Consider the following 17,505-nt stretch of genomic DNA (forward strand, 5'->3'; position numbering starts at 1 on the left):
CATTAAGGTTTTCTTTTCACGTAGAGGTCGTATGTGCAGTTTAAACATTTATTTGTGGACTGTTTTTCTTTTATATTCCTCCTTTCACCTGATGAAATTCCCACAAGATGCATATGACTTTAGGATGATAAACTCCAACTTGTAATAGATCTTCCCTAAATTAAACTTAAACCCAAGATTCATAAGAAGTAAGTGAGGACAGAAAAGAGTCCAAAGTCTTAATCTACAAAGGAGAAATATAGCTCACTTGACATGCAGTATCTTACTTGGATGTCAACAGATGGTTTCAAACTGTAACAAAGGTTGAATTTCTTTGACATTTGAAGCACAGTGGTCTTTAACATCTGCTGTCTCCTGACGTGTGCTTGACAGCTCATTTCAGCAGGGGATACACAACATCATATAGGCATTTTTTCCAGCTTGTACAGCTGGGAATAACCTGGCCCACAAAGGATCATACCTTTTAAAGCATTTGGATACATCATCTTATTTCATGTATTTTTTTCACCTTCTGTTGCTATTTCAGCAACTTCTAACATTTAAAATTAGGGGTCTACTCTGCCATAGAAAAAAAAAATTGCTTATGCAATAGCATGTTCTTTTCCATCACTCAAAAATAGTTGAACTAAATACTGATTTTCTTGTATAAATGTCAGTCATTTAATAGAAAATTACTTTAGCAGTTACATTGATGGAAGTAAATAATTCTGACAGAAAATATAGTTAAAACATATTTTATTGAACGATGCATTTAATTCTATACTATTTTTGCAGTTAACTTATCTTTTTTTTCTTCATAAAAGTGAGAATCCAAGTAAAAGGCAAAAGAGTGGTTAAAGAATCACTAAATGTATTGACCAAAAAGCAGGTTTTAACATGAATATGTGAAAGTGCAACTTTAACAGAGTTCAATGGCAATGTGTGGGGAGAGTATCAGCCTAGGCCTTGTGGTCAGTGACAACTCTATGAATATCTGAGACTTGAGGATCTGCAAGCTCTGAGAGGCGTCCCACTCAGAGGGAGGTCCTGGCACAGCTTGCTGTGGTCCAGGGAAGCTTAGAGGGCCTCACTTAGGACTGCTGTTTATAGGGTGCAAGAGGACTGGCTTTATTCCTTCCTTACTTCCCATACTTGGTATAACCCAATTTGGTAACTGCTGAACTTTTTTTTCCCAAGAAGTCTGGTAACAATGGTACTGTTTCACTTGGTCTATGTTTCAGGTAAATGATTTACCAAGGCTAACAATGGTAACTCATCCTTTGTTGCCCATTTTGGTAGGACAATTGATGTTCCTGTTACGGTCAGAATTGTTCCCGCTTCTACCATAAAAGAGCTCCTGGTATATCAAGGGTGCCTCACCACCCAACTGGTACAGTAAAGGGTACTTCACCACTCAGCTTGTTCATTTAAGACTTATCAGAAGCTCCTGAGACTGTAGAACAGGTCTAAGGAAGGGGCGGAGGGAGAGAATCCACCACCCCAAAGCTTCTGATATGTTATCAACACAGTAAATAATATTTGTTAAAATATGTGTTTTAGCTGTGAACATTTATTATTATTATTTTTTAGGCATATGCAACAAGAAATTCAATGTCTTAACTTTATTAAGATGGAGGTACATTGAATCCATGACTTTGCTCCCTGTTTCTTTTTCCTTACCAAAGACTGCCATTCCTCGAGGAGAGTTGGGTCAGTGAGTTGAAATAAATGGCAGAAGAGTACTAAGTATTCATTAATTTCTGCAAGAAACATATCCCAACTGTGAGATCCCAAATTTCTTTGTTAAATGATGACAGACCTCCCCCATATAGAGTGTTACTTTGTGGTTGCCTTCAGATGATCCAAGACTGGTCTGACATTTTCTGCCACCACCACTTACTGATACAACCAAAAACTCCATGTGGTGAATAGGAAAAAATATGGGTTTTTTTTCCAGCCAAGCAAGAATAAAAGAAACAGAAAATGTAGATTAGCAGATGTTACTTTTGACTACTACCCTGACCTTCAACATCATCAAATTCCTTTAATTAGCTTCTCTGTTCTGAAGAATACCTGTTTTTCACTTTGGCTAAATTTACTGATATTTATTATTACTATTATTTATAGTTTTCAATGATCCTTTCCTAAAATAATCAGCGAGTTTTTACAGAAGATGTATAAACACAGCTGACATAGGAAACCTAACAGGGGAAGACAAATTTCTGGATTTTTTAGATATAAAGTTCTTACAAATGCATCAAGTGTTTATAAATAATTTCAGTCTCCTTTTTCAACCCTAGAATTAACACCTAGTGCATTAAACTTATTTACTTCAAGGCAAATTCACTGAAGAATTTTCATATGAAATTGACCATGGCAGAAAACATGTCCTCTATAGGTCTTTTGTCATACTCTTGTATCATTTGTCTTAGTCACCCTGAGTCATTTCAGATGACACTAAACATCCGTGTAAGAGTAACTCAATTAAGCCAAAAGAACAACCAAGGGAGGCTAAAATTTGATGAGTCTTCCTGACAAGTGAGTAAATTCAATGGACACCTATTAAATCTAAGGGATATCTAGTAACACAAGGTACCTCAGCAACCTTCTACCCTTAAAAATTTTGTGATTTTTGAAAACACATTGAAAACTGCTGTATTACAATAAACTGTGCCCTGAAATGTATGACCTTACAATTCTCTGAAGTCTGATGCTGGTAAAGGTCCTTGGGTCTCCTTCATTTGTTAGTAGAGACACACCTCAAAGAGCCTATATATTCAATCTGTCTGTAGAATTTTTGGTACTACATGTGTATAGAATAACTGCTCATCACATGTGCAATATATGAAACCTGTTTAGGATGGTGGACACCCATTCACTACCTAGAACTGGGGCTTTGGCAGTGCAGCCCATGCATTAGTTTAAAACTGCTACTCATGCTCACTCACATGCATGATCGTTTTGTTAGTGCGTGGGTTTTTTTGAAAAAATCTGGTCTCTGTGAACAGTCTTCATCATAAGGCATAATGGAAATATTTAATTTTGTCTGTATAGGGTACAAAAAAATGTCATTCAAACAATGTCATCTTCAATCCATGACTTTCTATTCTCTACCATTGAACACACTGAATAGTTATCTAGTTCCTATGCAGATACTTTAGCAAATTTAAAATATCAGCTCTTACATTCCCTCAGAAAGATTTTTACAAATAAAGTAAAATAAAGACTCTTATTTAGTCATATCAGGCTTGTTTATCTTTATGATTATCATATATATTATCTTCAGGCATGGAATAAATCAGATGTGCTGTCTTTGAGCTCATTGTGTCCACATCAGAGTTTTTACCCTCAAGCTTTCAATCCTGGCTTATGCAGTTCTTTACATGGATGAATAAGGTTCATGAACTGATGCATGGTGCATTCCTCAATTTCTGAATAATTCCTTTTCTATAATCTATATTTATAATAGTCAGGAGTTTAAACTGTGAATATTACAGAACCATAAGTAAAATTTTGAGTCCATTTCAAAAATTCCTTTATTTTTTCAGGGCATGTCCTGAAAAGTAGTCACTGAAATGAAGAATTTCTGACATTACAGCCAATAGCAGTAGTGATATCCCTGAGTGCTTCTATGGAATTTTGAACTGTTCTTTAGACATAGTTCTGTTGCAGGAGTGGAAGAGAAGGGAGTTTTATAAACAAATTACATTAGTACTGCCAAAATGGTGCACTTAGTCTAATCTGTGGATGAGGCCAGCCACCAGTCTTCTGATTGCCTCCTTGTGAGAGAGGGTAGTGCTTAGAACTACATCAGAAAGCTAACACATCAGTATTACCTTAAAACTCCAGAATGTCTAACTAGAATAATTACAAATCAAAATAGTCACAGGAATTAGTTTAAAAAATACAACTATAACTAAATAATGAATATTTATAATATCTAAAATATGGTTTTGAATTATTTTCATGTAATCTAACTTAAGTAACTTAAATCTATTCAGTTCTCTCCATGATTTTAATGTAAAAATAAATCTTTCTAAATTTTGTTTTTCTCTGATTCCATGACAGAATTGAGTTAAAAAAAAAAATAAGAAAAGGAAGCGAAAACAGAGAGAAAACACTGACTGAATAAAATGTAGGTTTGGTGTCTCAGGTTTATCCAAACAAAGCAGAACAAAATTCACATTATCTGTATCTATAATTTGATTTTAGAATAAATTAAGTTTTAAAGTACGCTTTGGACAAAGTTGCAAAATTAATTAGTTTGTAAAAGTTTAAGTTTGTCTGTTGAAAGTCTTCAATTTCAATCTCTGTTGTCTTTTTCTTACTGGGGAATTCTGAAAGAGTGGTACAAGCTAGACAAGTGAAAATGACAGGCATATAACATAATTTAATATTTACTGGCAGATGTGCCTGCACTTGGAGATCTAAAATAGGATTGCATTTAGTAAGGTTTGTGCATGCAAGAGAAAGCTATTAAACAATTTTTTTCTCTGAAATGTAATTTCAGACTATTTCTACTTTTTTTCATTTTCTAAAAAGAGTATATTTTTTGCTTATGGCATGTTAACCTACAAGTGAATTTATGAAAAATACAAGTATTTCCACAAAAGAATGTGTTTCCGAAGCTTGTAGTAATCACGCAAGCACTTCCTTCTTCAGTCCTCTACTTTGTTTACTGAAATGATCTTGCAGGTAGAAGGAAATTTTAAGGAAATTACTCCACAACAGTTTTCATCACGCGAAGAAAGACTTCCAAGTGAGGATAGTTCAGGGATATGATACCTGTGGTTAAAATCATTCCATTTAGCTGCTCCTCATGAAAAATTCTTCCAAACATCTCCAGCAAAACATGACATCTAGCCACCTCAGCAGGACTTCATTTCAACAATGAAAAAATATGTTACAGGATTTTTTTAAAATCACTTAGATATTTCTCAAAGTAATGCAAGTTGCTGGATAAAAAAATATGCACAATAAGGAGGATGTATTCCCTTCAGTTTATTTTACTATTCCACTGATGTGCCTTTCAGCACAGATACTGGTTTCATAGCTCACCTTTCACATCTATTTCATGTAGTTTTCACCTCAGATTAGAGGATTTTCATTCAAGTATTAACCTGAGTTGACCCTTTTGAACTTGCACGATCTCACTATCAGAGCATAAGACAAGAAATTTTTTGAAACTGTAACATAGAATTCAGTTTCATTGATGCACTATAGATTTTTTGTTTAATTTCCATTTCCTTGTCTATTCCTTGCTTGAATTGCCACATAATGATAAAAATGCAGTCATAAGTCAAAACTAAACTGTAAACTCCTACAGCATTAGAAGATTATGTATTATGGAAACTTCATGCTGTTTATTTCAGTAGAGAAAGACTAAAGAAAGTGGAACTGTATTCATACATATTGTATGTTCCATCTGTTGGTTATTTTGTATTGTTTAATTGATGAGTCTAAGGGGTTAACTCAAGCAGAAGCTGACAACATATACTGGGAGAGGATGAGTTGACAGCAGCTGTTCCAGCAAATACCTGAGACAATGCAGAAAACTAAATGCTTTGAAGTCTATTTCTGCCCTCCTGCTGAGCTGTCAAACTGGTTTGATCAGGCTCCAGTCACAGGTGCAAACAGAAAGATTTTCATTAACTTTGTAAAGGGACACACTTCCTAAACCTGGTCTCAAACCTTAGCTGAACCAAACTTTCACACCTGAGATCTTTAGACAATTTTGGCCTGTGTAAGTGTTCAGATAAGACAGACATGCAATAAATCTTTTGTTGTATCGTAACTTCATTTTTAGTTATTATTTCCATTTTAAATTAAAACAGTGTCTTATTTGACAAAGGTTGTTTCAAATCACTGTATTAACAACTCTGAGAAAGCTAACAGGCCTTAAAACTATTTAGATCTATTCATTAATCACATAAAGGTCAGATTAACGATAGAAGATAAAAATACAGATACAGATAATAACACTGTCCTGCAGGTCTTGACTACAGTAGAGGTCAAAAATATAACTAGATCTTTTATCTTAACAAGAGTGAGCTACCTGTGAATAATAATAAGACAGGGAATTATATCAATGAATAGAAGAATGTTGTTCTAGCTTACGTGTAAACTGAGAACAGATATACTTGTATATCAACTACACATTCAATTAAAGAAAATTTCAAGCACTAGGAGACGCTTATTAGTAAGATTTCTCACCACATAAAAACATGGTTAACATGTGATGTGTAGTTTCATTCTAGAAAAGAAAAATCTTTGCTGCTGAAGCATTCTTAAAATATACTTGTAGTTCTCAGATGGCTGCTTGCCTAACAATTTGTAACCTTTAATAGTGTAACACTGAGCTTGTAAATACATCATTTGGTGTGTTTTTCTTCCCTCATTCAACCTTGAGAGAGCTACAAGGGCAGATTCTATTTAATGACAGTGGGATTCATTTAATCAAAACCAGACATCTAAAGTAGAAATGTTTATGTCTGAAATAATCATTCCAAACTCTCTGTATATTTGATAGTAAGAAAAAAATAATCACTTGTAGGGTGTGATTTATACTTGTAAAGTATATTTTATTTTATTTAACATAAGCATGTAAAGTAGGAGAGAATAATTCTGTGTTAATGCCCAAGACAGCTTCCAGTTACTGTAGCATTCAATAACACTTAGAAAGAAATTAGCATGTTGACGTCAGGAGAGCTGCAGGGTGTAAAAATCTGTGTAAAAGCTCTAAAAAGCATTTTAAGGTTCTGAGAGGCTCTGTCTGTGAAGGGAAGTTATAAAGCCACCATGTGCTAGCCTAGTGCATCCAGAGACCCAGGTCAATGGACAGAGGTACTGTTTTCCCATTTAAAGCTTTGTCCATGAGAGAGGCATACATGCACACACACATCTGGCTCACAAGCACCCCGATACTCACAGATCTCTCAAGTATCATCATGATCTCTCAGACTACTTCAGAACAATACGTGGACCCTGGGAACACTTTCCTATTCAGATTTTGAGTCTTACCAGAAGCAGAATTTCCTCCTACTTGTCTGCTAGTCCAGCTTGAAGTTTGCTACTGAATGACCTATATTTGTAAACATACACAGGGTTAAAACCACTAGGAGAAAAATGTGTGCTCTGGCCCCCCCAGTCGCTGGCATATAAACTTTTCAGTACTCACAGATGAGACAAATTGCACAGAAAGATATTTAAGAAAAAAGATTTAATGAGAAAATGGGACAGATCACAGTTATCACATGCAGGGTTCAGTCTACAACCACATTGACTTGTGCCTGCTCACTTTTAATCAGCTGCTTATATCCTTTCTCCTCCCTATTTTTCCACACTTCCTCCCTGATCTGCCCTGATTCACCCTTTACCCAGCTCTGGTTCTCCCAGTAATAAGTTTTGTACAGTTCCACAAGCCCCATGTGGTAGCCCATGATAAGTTTAGCAAAGTCCCACAGGGACCCCTTCAGCATCCCATGATATTCATGCTAGTCTTGTTTCCTCTTTCTTATCAGTTACTAAGTTCAGGTCAACTCTCTTCAAGGCTATGCCCGAGTGTTTTCTTAATTGCTCATCAATCAACCAGAGAAGAGTTCTGGTCTTTGCTTTTGTCTCTGTTATCACCTGCCCCTTAGGTTTGTGTATCTGTGTGTTTAATTTATCACTTTCTTAGTTACTTGTTATTTATTTTATACTGAATAGTCCTTAATCAGTTAACTTAATGAATCAGATGCTCTCACATTCCACATTCCCTTACACTGCACAGACTAATTTTCTAGTGCCCTCTGATGCTTTTTTTAGTTTTTATCTTTGTTAGAGATTTACTGGAACCTGCTCTGGGTCCCATTTGAGACATAAGTCCATGGACTATGGGGACTTTTTTGGTTGTTGTTTTTCAAATGGAAACCAGAGATGGACTAGAAGTAATCTCTTCTGTAATATTCTGCATGCTTATCTCTTTCAGACATCATAATCTTGTTTTGATTCATTTTTAGATGTCATAAGCACGTGTAATTTAGAATTGACTGGAAGGTTCACATAAGCAGCAGGCAACAGATAGGTCAGAAGAAGTAGTCTAGTGATGACAGATAGCTTAAAAAGGTCGTCGTAAGAGAGGTGTCACAACAAGAAAGCATTTGCAACTGGGAATGAAAAGAATTAAGTGTTTTTAAAATAAAATTATCTTTTGCTATTTCTATTGAAGTGATTGTACACACTTTTTAGATTTTGAACTCATTATTTTTTTTTAGTAATCCTAGCCGCAGAATCTCTAGGAAATTGTTTCTTCTTGCTTGGAGTCTTAATTTTTTTTCCTTTGAGCATTGCATTTACATCATCCCACATGTTGGTGGGTTTTTTGGGTTTTTTTTGAGGGGGTTTATGACAAAACAATATTTTTTCTAGAAGGTAGTTGGAAGGAATTTGTGTACCATAGTTTCAAAAGCACAGTCCTTATGTTATCTCATTTAGGGTAGCCAGTCTGAACATGAATGCTTAGTTCTGCCTTTGTTTTTTGGTTGCTCTTTATTCAGCTTACTAGTAACCCTGTGGGTTTCAGAAAAATTTTGATTAATTTCTAAAGGCCTACTTGATGATAATTTTACCTTTGAACTAAAACAATATAAACATTGCACTGAATGTTTATATTGCACTAATAAAGTCAGGAAAATGTAGGTTGAAAGGAAGATGATGATGCCACAAAAAGGAGGGGAGAAACATCTTATGAAAGCTAAGAAAATTTCTGGAGAGTTTGTCCTATTATTCTACCTATTGCTGGCAAAATAAATTAGAGTGATGAGACAAAATTCTCCACACCCTTACAGTAATCTTCATCCAAACCTCTGCTTTGGTGACAGTATCAGAAGCAGCTAAACTAGGTTTCCGTAAATCTATCATATGATATTTTTCTTTTTGCAGGAAGCATAAAAGGACCTATTTTTGCCTCAAGGAACTCCTACTTTATTAACACATAACATTAGCTCTTTTGCTTTCCTTCCATCTACCTTTCTACAACACTGAGCTCTACAATACATTGCGTACCCACAGACTATGTGTTCCGATCAGAATTAAAGTACTTGCAGAATGAAATGTCTCTCCTTGTTGTACTAGCATGTAAATTATCTCAGAAATTCTATCTGCAATCTCAAAATTCACGGTACATATTCCAGCTAATCTTAAAAATATTTTGGAAATTTGGGATTGGAGGAGAAAGCCTTGATTGTCAAGAAACTGATACAGAACTCTTTAACAATTAGCTGATTTTCTAACCTTAAAGATATGAAAAATTATGACAAGAAAACTATTGGAAAATTTTTCAGAACCTATGCTAATATAGATCAGAAACCTTTCAAACGACAAACCCAAACTTATTCATAATTAATTTATGATAATTTCTTCTGGTTAAATATTATCTTTAAATAAGTCTTTATTGCCCTACTACCTTTTTTCTCCCCTACTTTAATATATGGACACAATTAATATTCCTTTTTTTGTATTCTTTGTTTTGTTAGGTCAGTACAGGTCTTTTCAACATGTTCTTCATTCCACTTCTTGAAATCCCTTCTCTTCATTATTCTCAAAGCCTTTCTCAACACTTGTCACCCTCATAGACTCTTGGAGAACATATCACTGTTCAACAAACTTAGTGTCACCACCCTTCACAAGACATAATTTGGCAATTTTACGTATATTGTACAACACTTTACATATATTGTACAATATTTACAAAATATTGTACATAGCTTCAGCTGCAAAACAAACAAATTAGATTTTGTCATTATTTCATTTTAACAACTTCTGTTACAGAACCAGAACACTTTCAGTAGGAACAAACTTCTCATGTTTAGAATACCAGTGTGTTTATTTTTATTTTTTTCAGACCTGTGGTATGTACCTGTAGAAAAAAAAAGATATTCAATTCCTGTTTTTTATATTGTATCCATGTGAAATGGAAATACGATTATTTTAGAACAAAAAAAGAGTGGGTAATATTAAATATGTCTTGAATGACAAGATTTGGACAGAAAAGAAGTTAGGAAAAAGTCAATAACAAATATGAAATAAATATAAAATATAAATAAAAATTAAATATAAAACTAAATATAAAAATAAATATAAAAATAATACATGAAAAATATATTTGAGTAGCTGTGAGAAAAATTCAATAATTTAATTAAAATTGAAGATGTTTTAAAGCTAATTCAATGCATATTTTTACAGATTTAAAAGTGAAAATATGGTGAAGCAAAAATGTTACATGTGAAATCAGACACTGTGTTGTTAAAGGGTCCAAAATTAATATTGGTAATGCTAGAAATTATATTCTGAATCTTTTGATACAATATCATACCAAACAGTAATGTTCATCAAGATTAACTAACACACAAGGAGGTTGGTGTACAAACTGTATGTTGCTGTATTAGCGGCATCATCCACTGTATGTTAATGAGAGATTCCTTCATTATCTTTTTGTAAATTTAATTAGGAGGTGGTCAACCAATAAAAGTTCTGAATTATAAAGGATGTTACCTAATTTTCAAAGTATTTTTTAATAAGCAGGAATAGAATCACTTAGCAAGCTGGATAGCTTTTTTCTTTGTCTCAGAGTGATATGCTTAACTAAAACTTAGCATTTAGCACCTAAATTTTAAAACTAAGTTATATTAATGAAAATCTTAAAAAAGCTTAACAAAGAAATCTAAATGCACATGTTTGAATGAAGAAATCTAAATGTACTCATTTTTTAACAGAAATATTGTGTTTTGGTTTAGTTGTATTAATTTTAAAGTTTAAAATAATTATTTATAAAATCTTTATTATTCTTAATCTTAAAAATAATTGGATAAACAATAATTTGGAAATATTCAAACTAACCTGTAATGACAAATATAAAAAAAAATTAAAGGAAATGTTTCTTAGTGGGAAGCCCATAGATGTTCAATTGAACAAAGGTTTAAAAGCGTCTGATGTAGCAGTTCCAACATGATTTCCTTGGTTCTGGATATCTTTTCAAATGACAAAATAGTTTTTTTCTGCAGAATTTTCACTACAATATCAAAAATAAGTCATACTACTTATAGTCTGCAAAGGAAAATACAGCTAGTAACTAATTTTATAAGTAAAAATGTCTAATATATAGTCTGAAACTAATTAGAAATGCAGTATTTCTTCCAGTAGAAGCTCTCTATTGTAGTGATTCAGCTTCCTTTTTAATCTGTGTGCTAAATTAGGAAGCCTTTAAAATACTTCATACTGAGGTGCCACTACATAGTTTATGTTAATATAAAAATAAAAATGATTTGCAAGAAGATGGTTTCAAAAATTTAATAACCTATATTTAAAAGGATAGTCATTTTTATGGCTTGCACCAAGTTCAGAGTTAAGGCATCTACTGCAATTACTTATATGGTGCATGTCAGTGATGCTTCAAATACTGTCACTCAGGTCTCTAAAACACTAAAAATATTTTGTTAGTACATTCAGTATCAGGAGTTTTATAATCCTACTACTCTGAGCTAAAAGGATAAAAAAAAATCACCTACTAACATTTCCTGCAGATAAGAAATGACCACGTGGTGAATAATTTCCTTAGGAAACTGTGCTGACACAAAAAAATCCCAATTTATATGCTCCAGGTGCTGGAGCAGAGATTCCCCTACAGCCCCTTGTGCAGACCATAGTGAGGCAGGTTGTGCCCCTGCAACATATAGAGGTCCACAGGGGAGCAGAGATCCACTCACAGCCCCTGAAGGACCCCACAGCAGAGCAGGTGGATGCCCAAAGGAGTCTCTAAGCCCTTGAGAAGCCCACTCTGGAGCAGAGATTTTTAAAAAAATTGCAGAAAAAACATTAAAAGCTGACTTTGTTGCCTTCATCTTATATAAACTGACTATGCTGCATTTTATGACAATGTCTGCATCCATGTCCTTAAAAAATTAAATGAATCATGCTTTTTTCTCTACCAAAATGTACTATGCATTGCATCATTACCTCTAACGGTAACCTTTCCTGACTTACAGCTCCTGAAAAATTTTAGCACACTGCTAACTGAGTTTTCAGTCATCATGGGTTACCTTCACAAGCAGAATACAGATACCATAATTCCCAACTAAGCATCAGTAGTTCTTCAGTGTCTTTATTTAAATTTAGCAACAGAAAGTATGTAATAAGTTGAAGTATATATAAAGATCTGTGTCTCAATGTTTCTGCCTTGGAAATGGTTATTTCTGGCTTTAAAGCTAATGGAATTTAATATTATTTGAAAAACAATCTTTCCTTAAAAATATGTAAATTGATTAATTTCTTCCCTAGTTCCCAAATATGTCAACTGAAGTCCTTGTTTTTTGCTTAGAATTGTCACAAAAAACCCAAAACGAACAAAAAAACAACCAACCAACCAACAAAAAACAAACAAACAAAAAAAAAAAAACCACCAAACAAAAAAAACCCCAAACCCCAAAAGCGCAATCTCAAACAAACAAAAAACCAAAAAAAACCCAATGAAAAATCCTACAACCCAACTAACAAATTAAAGGGAAACTTCAAAATTTCTAGCCATTTGTGTCTTGAGATACCTTTTTGGGAAGCAGAATATGACAGTTCAAAACCTTCTAAGAACAGGTTTGAATGTAGAGCTATACAATAGGCTATAATATTTTTAAAATGTACATGCATTTTGTGTAGATAAAAAAGGTGATATCTTTGAAATTACTGGAAATAATAAAAATGTTATTTCTTGTGTCTTCCAGTGTTCTCATCTTGGCATGTTATTCTCTTAAAGAGTTTGTACCTTTCAGAGTGGCTTTCAAAGTAAATATGTGATAGATATCTTTGTCAAAAAAAGCAGCTTGATTCCATGTTCCAGTTATATAGGTCAGCATTTATGGTCCCTCGATACCTGGGACCATAAGGGCTCTCTCAGCAATCCCAGGGAACAGATTGGCTGTATAAACAGTACCAAACCAACACACGCAGAAAAAGAGAAACCCCGCTGCCTCATTATTTTTCCTGCAGCTGTATGGGCTGTCTTGTGCCTCGCTTATAGTTTTGTAGGGAGTAATCATATTGAGAACACCTGGGGTGACATGTAATTACAGCATGATTGTGTGGAAAAATGTGGGTCTATTCAAATTTCTCAGGGGTTATAGGCAGCTGGTTCCTTTTAATTCTTACAACAGCATGTGTTCTGTAACAGCTGGAGTTGCGTTTTGCTATTCAGCCTCATTTGATGGATTGATCATGAGGCAGGTGATCAGCAATTTCTAAACTGTAATCCAAACTCTGTCATTAAGTTGCTGTTAGCCTTGGGCAAACCACCTAGGGTTGGATCCAGATGAACTATCTGAACACCCAAAGAATGAGCCAGGTAGAATATGGACATTTTTGTCCAGAACTTATTTTGAAATCCACGTTAATCCTCACTAGGACCAGAAGCATCCCAGTACGAAAACTGCGGGGGATTTCTGTTTTGTTATAATTCTGTCTTAAAGTTCAAAAGATAGTTATTCCTAGTTTATCTGCCATCTTCAATTCATTCCTCATATTTAAGGATGACAAAAAATAATAAAAATTGCTGGACTTGTTGAAATATCAATCCTATTGAACTTTTGAATTCTTACACTCCAAGAGAAAAAAAAATTAAACAATGCAGTGGTACTATTGGTGACTTTTGAAATATGACTACAGGAGAAAGCTATTTCGAACTATTTTTATCCATAGTAGTCTATCTTTTCTGCCTGGGGGAATGAAGTTGCATATCTTCCTTTCCTTTTTCTTCCCTCCTACATCCAATAAAGTAAAGTTATGCCCTATCCATCAGATCATAGGCTTACTGAAAATAATTCTAGATTTTCCAATCTACGGAGCAAGAAAAATTGAATGTGATTAGAACTTAATAGTTTTTCTTTTTAATGAGAACAGCAAACTCTCTTCTTTGACATCAAAAATTGCATATTTATCTTATTCAATGACTACTTAATATCAAAAGCCTGAATATAGTCATCAAAACCTAATATCTCTTCTTCCCAGTACATACCTGAATCACTTCAGCTACTAAATCATGTTATCTTAAGTCTAATAAAGTATTGAATTTTTTTTCTAAATTTTATACTGTGAACAGATTTTATAGAAAGAGAAAATATTTTGTCTTCCTGTTCCTCCTCCATTATGGAAAATGAGACCTTGAGCCTTTACTGGATAAAGAAAGTGATGATATTTTTCACCATTTATTGTAATGAAAGTCCAGGAACTGAGCAACACAATAAATAGCTGCAGGTTTATAACCCTAGCAGTACAATCCAGAGACCCGTTTCACATGAATAAATTTGCATACTGCATTCTTTATTTTCTAGAGAACAAAGTCATTTAGGGAGAGGTCCAAAAATCCCACATAAGCATGCAAAGGGCGATTCAGTTCACACTTTTGTGCACAGTGCAACAAAATAGTTCTCAAAATAGTTCAGAAAACAAAGGAAAAAATGAACAACAGAAAACAACAACTAAACACTGAATAGCAGCTGACCCCCAAAGGCCCCCAGGGTTTGCAGTTGCTATATCTTTTGTACAACCCTATCCTAGAGATATGGCCATTTCAGCAGGGCTGAATACGTTGGTGCCTCTTTTATTCCTAACTGAGTTAGGATTTAAAAAATTATGTATCAGTATGTTCACATCCTACTGAGACCATAATCCAGTATATATGTTCACCCAATAGGGTACACCAAAATCACAGAAAGAAACAAAAAGAAACAAATCAAGTTTAAGTAACAACAGCCAAAGACATATTCTGCATAAAATTCAGCTGCGGAGGGTCAGGTGATACTGCTTCCAAAATGTACTATTAGCTTTAGTGAGTGTTCAGAAGACAGAAGGCTTGGATCAAATGGTTATTTTAATAGAGAGAATTTCAAGTATAGGTGAGGGTAGTGGAGGTGGGTGTAAGAGCTGACTGGTCCTTCTGTTGAAGTTATTACAAGATCTCAAAAGCTTGAAGACAGATGAATCTTCCCTAAAGACCAGGGAGACAAGGTCTGTGGAAAAAGGAGGCCTTTGTCCTTGCCTCTACACTGTTATTTTACATTCCAAGGCGAATTTTTACTATTGCTGAGTGTTATTTGCCACATTACCAACCTTACCTGGTTTTTATTCAGGCCTTTTTCTTTTTTCCCCTCCATCAAACATTTAAACACTTCAACATTCACAAAGTGAATGTTCTACCTTGAATCCCAATAGTATCACTCTACTCACAAAAGTATTCAGATTGTTCACCTTCACCTAAGACAATGTTTGTTGCTCAAAAAAAACTTTTGGAGCTGTTGTTTGTTTGTATTTCCAAGAGGCAGCATACTATCTTAGAATTTAACTGTGTTAGAAACTAAGGATGGACATCTTTACACACAAAGTCTGCACTGAGAAAAGTTTTGAAACGTTCAACTCTCAATGTCTAACATTACTCTAGGTTTGTGTTTTGATATTACCTTAAGCTAACCAGTATATATCTATAAATCTAGGATTTTTGGTAAAATTATGTTTGCAATTATACTAGCATAATACAATAAAAATAAATGTCTTCTTTGATATTTTTCAATGCTACACAATTGTTCTGCATTAGTTTTTGAAGGTTTATTTTAAAAAAAAATCAAAATCAATCAAAATTATCCTCATTGTTTTAATTATGTCATTTTATGTCTTCACAGAACTCCTCAATTACATCAGTACCATTTGCTGCTGGATTGACATGTCAACTAGGTTTGTTTGAAGATAAATTGTAATGATCAGGATGCTTATGAAGTTCTGTACAAATATACATATGCTTGGATCTGATAAACACAGTTGCAATTCCAGAAAGTAAAATAACCACTACCTATGTAAACTACTACCTATCTACTACTACCTCTATGACATCGTGGCCTCAGGATATTCTATAGAGTAGGCTTTTTGATCTTTACATCTTTCCAGTTCTCTGATGACTACAGAAAGTTTCCCTTCATGCACATTCTTGAGCATCTAAGTTGAGTGATAATGTGGGAACAGATTGCTCATGTTGGTGAAAATTAAGTAACAATTGTGATATTTTCTTGAAATAGTCCTCTAAAAGAAATGGTTTTAAGGCAGTCTTCTAAAAGAAAAAAAATAAAATGCAAAATACCTCTATTTATCACTTCTTCAAATGAAGATATGTCTTGATTTAGCTTTGTGTTTCTAGTTAAAGTATACATGCCTTCCAAATAACTTGAAGAAAAATATTTTTCTCTTAGGTGGCCCCACAATATTTTCTGTTGGACATTTGAATGGCTAGCCCAAGTTCCATCAGCAGGTTATTCTCTATCACATTAGATAGAGAATATTTACATTTATCCCTTTATGTTGAAAATAAAGAAGTCCAAAATGTCTTAAAGCATTAGGCTTGTGCAATAAGGTACTGTGTTTAAATAAATATTAAAACAGAATAGAATATCGTAGCAAAATTTGTTGATCTGGTTTCAGTTTAGGGTTAAGTTCCACATTAGTTAGGCTAGTTCTATAATATTCTGTAAAATTAACAATGAACATCCATGCAAAGAGAAGAGTTGCACTTTATTTGTAATCTAATAACACTATTTAGAACATGAAATTAGTCTTGCAGACACCTCTGTGAGGTACATCTACAGTCCCTGTCAAACTTTTAAAATATTATTCTTTTAAGAAGATATAAACTTTAAAAAAAAGTGTTTAAATGTCATTTAACAAGAGTAGTTTTCTTCTATTAGGAGTTATGTGTAGACATAAAGAAGTTCACATTAGTCATCTCTTTAGAAAAAATAATGATCCGTTCTAACGTGGTGCAAATTCTATTTTGAAGTTAAATGAAGTATTTCTTGTATAACAACTGTCTTGAATTTTTCCCTTCAATTACATTTTTTCTGCCTTTCAGATAGATAGATAGACACTGCCACACCACCATATAAGAATCTACAGAAACATTTGGCAAAACAGAAGTTGACTAAGCAGATAAAATAGTGAAACTTGCTGTATAGAAAAACCTATTGAATTTACTGAGCAAACTGAATGACAAAGAATTTTTTTCCCCTGAATTTCTGAAAACAAAATTCTTCATTTTTAAACTTTTGTATTTTAATATAACGAATTCATACACTTTATAACTCTCACTCAGAATCATGAGTAGTCTTGAACAATATTTCCATAATTTTACTTTGAAAATATTTATCCCGTAATTACTTCCAAATCAAAAAACACAGTAAAGGCAGAATAGTTGACAACCCATAGTAAATTTGGGTAATGGGAACCAAAAAGATTAGAGCTGAGCTTTCACTCCACTTTTTTGCCTTGCACACTCATTCACTAGACCACAGCATTGTGTTTGCTATGTCTCAGCTTCCCTTCCCTGCAGGAGGGCTGATCTGTATAGATATTACAGTGGTACTGGTCACACTGGCCAAGGTCTCTGAGAATCCTCTGACTTTTATGTCCATACAGCTCTCTGGGATCTGATTTCTGGGATCTTTCCTCTGAGTTTACTTTGTT

This window comes from Lepidothrix coronata, unplaced genomic scaffold (assembly GCF_001604755.1).
Source record: "Lepidothrix coronata isolate B3197 unplaced genomic scaffold, Lepidothrix_coronata-1.0 Scaffold50, whole genome shotgun sequence".
NCBI classification, from domain to species: Eukaryota; Metazoa; Chordata; class Aves; order Passeriformes; family Pipridae; genus Lepidothrix; species Lepidothrix coronata.